Source organism: Triticum dicoccoides, chromosome 5B (assembly GCF_002162155.2).
Source record: "Triticum dicoccoides isolate Atlit2015 ecotype Zavitan chromosome 5B, WEW_v2.0, whole genome shotgun sequence".
NCBI classification, from domain to species: domain Eukaryota; kingdom Viridiplantae; phylum Streptophyta; class Magnoliopsida; order Poales; family Poaceae; genus Triticum; species Triticum dicoccoides.
In genome coordinates, this window is record NC_041389.1 from 135,930,638 (window position 1) to 135,939,314 (window position 8,677).

Here is an 8,677-nt window from a genome sequence, read left to right on the forward strand (position 1 = left end):
GCTGGGGCTGACCTCAGGGTCTCGATCGGGTGTCCGAACAGCACGACTGGGTTGTCGGTGTCGGGCTCATCTTCCCTGCTTGCCGGGGCTCGGCGAACCAGCTCTCCACGAGCTGCGATCAGATCAATGGTGATTTGATCGAACAGTGCCTCTAGTGCACCTACATAGCGTACTAGGTGCAACAATGCAGGATCCGTCTCGTGATCTCCGTTGGCAACTTGGGGTGGTCTACCATACCCTTCACGTCTGGGGTAGTAGTAGAACGAGCGACAGTTAACTCTGGGCGACAAGTGCCGGAGTTGAACTATAGCTTCTCGAGCAGCTAGCTGGATGGCTTGTGGCTCAAAGGATGTTGTCCTTCTGGTGAACCTGTAGGGGCGTTCTGGCAACAGACTCCTACCGTAGATGTGTACAGTGGCCCAGAATTGACGGTCCTCAGCGCTCATGGGTCCTTGGTACACAACATATTCTGGGGGCTCTTCTAACACATAGGCACGACGGGTGAGGTTTGCGAGTATGGTCACAAAACCTCCAAGGTTGGTTGCTGTGGTCTCATTGTGTACTACGGGGCCAGGCATTATAGCTCGGTTTGGGGTAGAGGCCGTGCTGTGCTGGGTTGGGGCTAGCGTGCCCTTTTTATAGGAAAAGGGGATGGAGTCTTCCTTCGCATGCTTGCGAATGAGACATCTTGGATGCTGGTCACTGGTGCGTGATAGACATGCTAGGTTGATAGGTTGGGCACCGACTGCCAAAAGTGTCGGGGTCACTTTGTGGCTATCTCGCACGAGAAGCTTGGCTGGGGTTTGGTTAAGGTCTGGTGGGTTGGTTTGCCTAAGTTTTTCAACCTGGCTAAGATAGGATTAGCCAATGGTCAGCCTGGCTCTGATACCAAGTTTGTCACGACCGGTTTTCCGGGTATTAATTTCCAGAAAATGGCCATTGTGCTCACCAGCCCCAGGATTACTGTTAGCTGATGAGGCACCAAATTGATACAGAAATTCCAAGCAAAATACAAAATATGTAGTACAAGACCATTCTGGCCTGTGAGTACAACAAATGGTTTCTAGTGGTTGAGGGCGGAAGCGGTTTGTGGATCATCGGTGTCTATGGGACTCCATTTCCCAACAGGAACAGCTGACCAGGTTAACTCCTATCTTCACGAGGCTGCCATCACCGTTGCTTAGGTTCCGGGGCTGTCATCGCGTCGCTCCTCTCCGTGCAAGAAAATCTGGCCAAGACAATAGCCAGGGACAAGCCAGTGAGTACTTTGAATGTACTCGCAAACATTACGAACACTGGGATAATATAAATGATAATCATGCACTGAAATATTCTATGATCACATCGTCAGTCATAAATAAAATCTCTTATGCATGCAAACAGGTTCTTTATATGCAACATGAATGAGCAATAATGGAGTGGAAATAAAATGCCGCAGTCGGGCGTCTGTGCGACACCACGTAAAGGGCTTATAAAGTAAATAAATAACAAGCAATGCCGCAGTCGGGCGTCTCAGCGACACCACATAAAGGGCTTATAAAGTAAATAAATAACAAGCAATGCCACAGTCGGGCGTCTCAGTGACACCGCATAAAGGGCTTATAATGTAAATAAATAACAAGCAATGCCACAGTCGGGCGTCTCAGTGACACCGCATAAAGGGCTTATAAAGTAATAAATAACAAGCAATGCCACAGTCGGGCGTCTCAGCGACACCGCATAAAGGACTTATAAAGTAAATAAATAACAAGCAATGCCACAGTCGGGCGTCTCAGTGACACCGCATAAAGGGCTTATAAAGTAATAAATAACAAGCAATGCCACAGTCGGGCGTCTCAGCGACACCGCATAAAGGACTTATAAAGTAAATAAATAACAAGCAATGCCACAGTCGGGCGTCTCAGTGACACCGCATAAAGGGCTTATAAAACAAATAATCACAATGAATATCTCGGGGGTAGAACCGTCCCAGGGATACTCAATAATTCAAATAATATAGTGGGATAGTCCATAATAATAATCAAAATTATCATAATCAGCACAAGTCATGATCCAAGTTTTGTTTTAACGGTTTCTCCTCCGAAGACCGACACTAAGACCAACACTTGACCCAACCCAGACTTTAGTCCTTAACCATGGACACGGCTACTCGAATAGGTTTAATCTCTGCAGAGGGTGTACTCTTTACCCACGAGTAACGGATTCCTTTAGTCCATCGGGACTAATTTTGTCTACAGTCTTTTAAATGAAAACGCACCCGACTTGCACACACCAGCTTAACTTACCAGTGTCTGGAATCACCCACGACACTCGTTAAGCAAAACTCTAAGTGGGGAGGCTACAACCTTGATTAGCATGGGATCACAAAATTTATACCGCTCGCAAAACTGGGGAAGCTACCCCCTCGGCTACAACCGAAACACCCATGCCCCCTGACCGGATGGCTGGCTTTAATCCATGGCCATGGTACCCTCATCCCGGCCCCTCTGTACGGTGTGTGCTAGAAAGGGGTTGACAAATTACTGAACCGTACCCTACCTGTGGCAGGGACAAGTGGTAGCACGAAACAAGTGTGGGGGTTACTGGAACAAGACTCGATCTACGGTCGACTCAGGAGGTTTATAAATTCCCTGCATGACATGTATAACAAATATATTTCAACCAACACACCGCTCATTACACCTTACTATGCCATACCGCACATAACCGTCCCGACGGAGACCGGCGACAAGCTCACGCCTACCCAAGGCAGAGGCTTTCGCGGATTCCTTTCCGGCATGCATGCAAGGCACATGAGGATGATCACCATCACCAGTATATTCATTTCCAACAGCAAGGAAATCACTAATATGCATTCATGCAAAGGATCATATCACCACATAAAATAATGAGTTTTCTGAAATAAGGTGGTGTTATAATTGCGTCAACCAACACATCAAAAATATTATACCAGGGTTCAGGATGCTTGCCTTCAAGTTGTGGGGAGGGAAGGTGCACTCCAAAAGTTTTTGAAGGCTTTCTCCTTTCTCCAAAAATCCTATTTAAAAGATTTTTGAATCAATATATAGTTTCAAAAACAGTACCAAAAAGTTGTCTGAATTTTTCTAAAATAAATCTTAAAATAAACTAGACAATATTTGGGAGAGGTAGGAAAAAGAATCAATTCATTTGGAGTTATATTTAAAAAGTTATAGACAGTCAAAGTTTTGGTCAAAATCTGTTATTTAAAATAAAACAGAAAAAGAAAATGGTTCGAATATATGTACATGTCGAAGGCATATTCTGGAAATACGTTTCCACTTAACCAACGTGGACCGTGCAGGGAGTCATTGACAGTGGGTCCAGGTGGCCCACTAGTCAGGTTTGACTAGTCCACCTTCCCTCCTCTTCCTCTGCCCGAGAGGGGGCGGGACTCTGGCGACGCTCACCGGCGAATGGCGGCACCGTTCAAGAAACAGAGGTCACCCGCGGGCTCAGGGGGTCGAGGCGGTCACTCCGGAGGTCGCTTTGGAATCTGGGGTGGACGAAGCTGCCGGCGGCGAGCTCCGCGGCGGACGGTGGCCGTCGGGAAGAGTGAGTTTTCGCCCACGGCGAGTCCTAATCAAAATTGAGTAGGGGGGTGGACTCACGAGAGGGAGAGGGGGCTCCTGGTGAAGAGAGTGGAGAGGGGGAGGCCCTGATGGCGCCGGAATGGCCGAGACAGTGGCGGTGGCTGTGGTTGCCGGAGATGGGGAAGAAGACCTCCTCGGGTCGGTTGGCTGCCACGGGGAAATGAGGGGGTGATTTGAGGCTACCTGGGGAACGGGACGTGCTCAGGGCCTCTTTTTATAGCACATCCAAGTTGGTTCGCGGCGGCCGTGGATAAGCTCATCGGCGACCGTCTTTCTGTAGCATCCGGGGAACGTGGCGGCGACGAGCACTAGGGAACACGCTTGTGGATGAGCTCGCGCTGCTCTAGGGGGCAGGTGGCGAGCGGGAGAGGCTCAGGCGGCGCCGACCAGAGAAGGGGCTGTCGGGCGGCCGTGGCGGCTAGCTCCTGGCTTGCCGGAGACGTGGCGAGGGGCTGCTTGGCGTGTTCTAGTGAGAGGGAGAGTGCGTGGCGCGGCTCTGCAGTGTGGGCAAAACCAGGGGGGCGACGCAGTGGCTCGGGCGTGGCACGTGCAAAACGCGTGCTCTACTCGCGCCCAGAGCACGCACGGAATGTGCTCGACAAAATGCTAATGCATGCTAGGGGGCTCTAAACCACAAGAGGGTTAGCAGGGTGGGGTGGTAGGCTAGGGCAAAACCATGGGACATGCTGGTCTTGTCAGGGGATCAGGTTCACAATGTAAACAAAAACTCATGCCCAATCTGTCCATGCTCTCAAGGTGTTTGAAAAAATGCCACAGGCACCTAGGCAGTTCTTGGAGTGGTCAAATCTTCCATATTGGGGTCTCTTTAGATTCATAAGAGGGTGGTGAGGTTAGTTTGTAAAAAGAACAAACTTGTTAGTGCAAGTTTTGCAAAACTTCAGATTAGGACAAAAAGAACAGGGCATGATTGCAAGAACTAGAATTGCTCCAATGAGTCCAACCTCTTGGACTTAAGGGTTTAGCAGGGAGGACTACAAGTAGGAAAAGAAATCATGGATGAAGGAGCAATTTAAAATATAGTTGCTGTACAAATCAACAAGTTGGATCAGAATGGAAAAGAGGTTGATTCACTCAAATTTTTCAAAGGACAACACTTGGTTTTTGCAAAAAGTTAATTAACATACTCATATTGACATCCCAAAATTTTGGTGGAAGTTCTAAAGAAATATTTAAATAGGTTGTAGTGTAAAATTGCCCACTGGACCAGATTTGAAAATATGGTGTAGAACTCCAAATATCCAATGAATGAAATATCTTTTTGCATAAAAGTTATTTAGAAACATCACATGACATCTCCAAATTTTGGTGGGATTTTAAAATAAATTTATAAAAGGGTTGCAGTGCAAATGGGCCCTAAAACTCATGAAAAAACTATTTTAGAGGGATGAAGGTTAGGGGAAAAATAATTATATAAATAATTCTACTGATAAAAGAATTGTTTTATTTGAGAGGGTAAGAGAGTCCAATGAAATTGGGAAGTTTTTCACTTGAGGTAAAAACTCCATAAAAATAAAGGGAAGAATGGTTCTGAAATCAAAAGAAAAATCCAAAAAACAGAAGTTTAAGTTCCTGGCCAAATTTTAGTTAATAAAACAAGGTTAAAAATTTTGGGGTGTCACATTCAGTGACCGCCCTCAAGGGTCCCTTAGTGGAATCACGACATCTTGCATTGTGCGAGGGCGTGAGGAGATTACGGTGGCCCTAATGGCTTCTTGGGGAGCATTGTGCCTCCACACCGCTCCAAACGGAGATTAGGATCCGCAAGGGTGTGAACTTTGGGATACATCGTCGTCTCCGCGTGCCTCGGTTATCTCTTACCCGAGCCCTTTACTTATGCACCTTAGTTTGTAATAGCCATATTGTTCTTTGTCATATATCTTGCTATCACATAGTTGCTCATCTTGCTTAGCATAAGTTGTTGGTGCACATAGGTGAGCCTAGTTGTTTTAGGTTTTGTGCTTGACAAATTAACCGCTAGGTTTATTCCGCATTTCTTCAAGCCTAAACCGTAATTATTTTAAAGCGCCTATTCACCCCCCTCTAGGCGACATCCTCGATCTTTCAAAGGCAAAACAAGCATAACTTCAAAACTTTTAACACATAGAGAAGAAACTTGATATTGTTGCAATTCCTACAAGCATATATTCCCCCCTCACAATAATTTTCAGTAGCATCATGAATAAATTCAACAATATAACCATCACATAAAGTGTTCTTTTCATGATCTACAAGCATAGAAATTTTATTACTCTCCACATAGGAAAAATTCTTCTCATTCGGAATAGTGGGAGTATCATAAGAAACTCGAATACTATAAATTGTTTCCACATTAAAAGAGTAATGTTCAGAAAAAGGGTTAACCAGGACAAGTTTTATAAATATAATCATCACTACTTTTTATAGCATAAGTGTCATCACAATAATCATCATAAATAGGATTCATGCTATCATCATAATAAATTTGCTCATCAAAACTTGGGAGGCTAAAAATATCATCTTCATTAAACATAGCATCCCCAAGCTTGGGACAAACATTAATTGCAGCAAATAAATTCTCAAACATGTCATTCTCATCAAACATAGCATCCCCAAGCTTGGGCCTTTTCATATCATAAGCATAATCACTCTCATCATTAATAATATGGATAGCACCAATAGTATAACAATTATCATCATCACAATGAGTAATAGGAGCAACATCATTTGGGAGGGATACCTTTTTACCTTTTCTTCTCCGTCTTTTCTTTTTCTTCTTCGCATCATGTGTGGGTTTAATCCTCTTTTTGGAGCTCCTTATTAATGAGATTGGTTGAATAGAAGGCTCCTCCTTGTTACCTGATTCATCATAAGAAATAATAGGAGAATATTGGGAAGTCTCTTCCCTTTCATTAGTATTCTCTTCATGATCTATTTGTTTTCTTATCTTTATGTAATTGGCAATGTAAGGATTTTCAATGCAATTCACCGCACAATACATAAAAATTTCTTCTAGATCAAAATCAAGAACTCTCTCAAGGGAAAATTCTGGAATATCCTTAGTTATACGTTTGATTTCTTCATAATCCAAAAGCAAACTAAGTTCATTATGATGCGCAAGGGAAATCAAGTCATCACAATTTTTGGACATGATTCGATCATGAAACAATTTGCATTGATATTTAAATGACCACGTTCATTGCAAAGTTCACAAGGATGGCTAAGAAAATTTAAATTTTCAGCACAAACATCTAGCCTTTCTTGCAACCATTTAGTTTCTAAATACTTATGCCTCTTGCAAAATCTATCTTCCCTATTAGGTGTGTACTTGCAAACTCTATGTACTCCACAAAAGTTGACATGCTTATAAGAGACATTTTCATCATGAATAGTGCAATCATCATTAGTACTATGGATATTCAAAGAGCTTATACTAACAACATTGCAATCATGCTCATCATTCAAAGATCTAGTGCCAAACATTATAATGCATTCTTCCTCTAGCAATTGAGCACAATTATCAGGATCCTTATTTTCACGGAAGACATTAAAAAGATGAAGCATATGAGGCACCCTCAATTCCATTTTTTTGTAGTTTTCTTTTATAAACTAAACTAGTGATAAAACAAGAAATTAAAAGATTCAATTGCAAGATCTAAAGATATACCTTCAAGCACTCACTTCCCCGGCAACGGCGCCAGAAATTGCTTGATGTGTACTACGCAACCTTCTTCTTGTAGACGTTGTTGGGCCTCCAAGTGCAGAGGTTTGTAGGACAGTAGCAAATTTCCCTCAAGTGGATGACCTAAGGTTTATGAATCCGTGGGATGCGTAGGATGAAGATGGTCTCTCTCAAACAACCCTGCAACAAAATAACAAAGAGTCTCTTGTGTCCCCAACACACCCAATACAATGGTAAATTGTATAGGTGCACTAGTTCGGTGAAGAGATGGTGATACAAGTGCAATATGGATGGTAGATATAGGTTTTTGTAATTTGAAAATATAAAAACAGCAAGGTAACTAATGATAAAAGTGAGCACAAATGGTATTGCAATGCCTTGAAACAAGGCCTAGGGTTCATACTTTCACTAGTGCAAGTTCTCTCAACAATAATAACATAACTGGATCATATAACTATCCCTCAACATGCAACAAAGAGTCACTCCAAATTCACTAATAGAGGAGAACAAACAAAGAGATTATTGTAGGGTACGAAACCACCTCAAAGTTATCCTTTCTGATCGATCTATTCAAGAGTTCATAGTAAAATAACATGAAGCTATTCTTTCCGTTCGATCTATCCTAGAGTTCGTACTAGAATAACACCTTAAGACACAAATCAACCAAAACCCTAATGTCACCTAGATACTCCAATGTCACCACAAGTATCCACGGGTATTATTATACGATATGCATCACACAATCTCAGATTCATCTATTAAACCAACACAAAGAACTTCAAAGAGTGCCCCAAAGTTTCTACCGGTGAGGCAAGACAAAAACGTGTGCCAACCCCTATGCATATGTTCACAAGGTCACTGAACCCGCAAGTTGAACACCAAAACATACATCAAGTAGATCACGTGAATATCCCATTGTCACCACAGATAAGCACATGCAAGACATACATCAAGTGTTCTCAAATCCTTAAAGACTCAATCCGATAAGATAACTTCAAAGCGAAAACTCAATCTATTACAAGAGAGTAGAGGGGGAGAAACATCATAAGATCCAACTATAATAGCAAAGCTCGCGGTACATCAAGATCATGCCATATCAAGAACACGAGAGAGAGAGAGAGAGAGAGAGAGAGAGAGAGAGAGAGAGAGAGAGAGAGGGAGAGAGAGAGAGATCAAACACATAGCTACTGGTACATGCCCTCAGCCCCAAGGGTGAACTACCCTCTCCTCGTCATGGAGAGTGCCGGGATGATGAAGATGGCCACCGGTGAGGGATTCCCCCTCCGGCATGGTTCCAGAACAGGGTCCCGATTGGTTTTTGGTGGCTACAGAGGCTTGCGGCGGCGTAACTCCCAATCTAGGTTTCTTTTTGGAAGTTTCTATATTT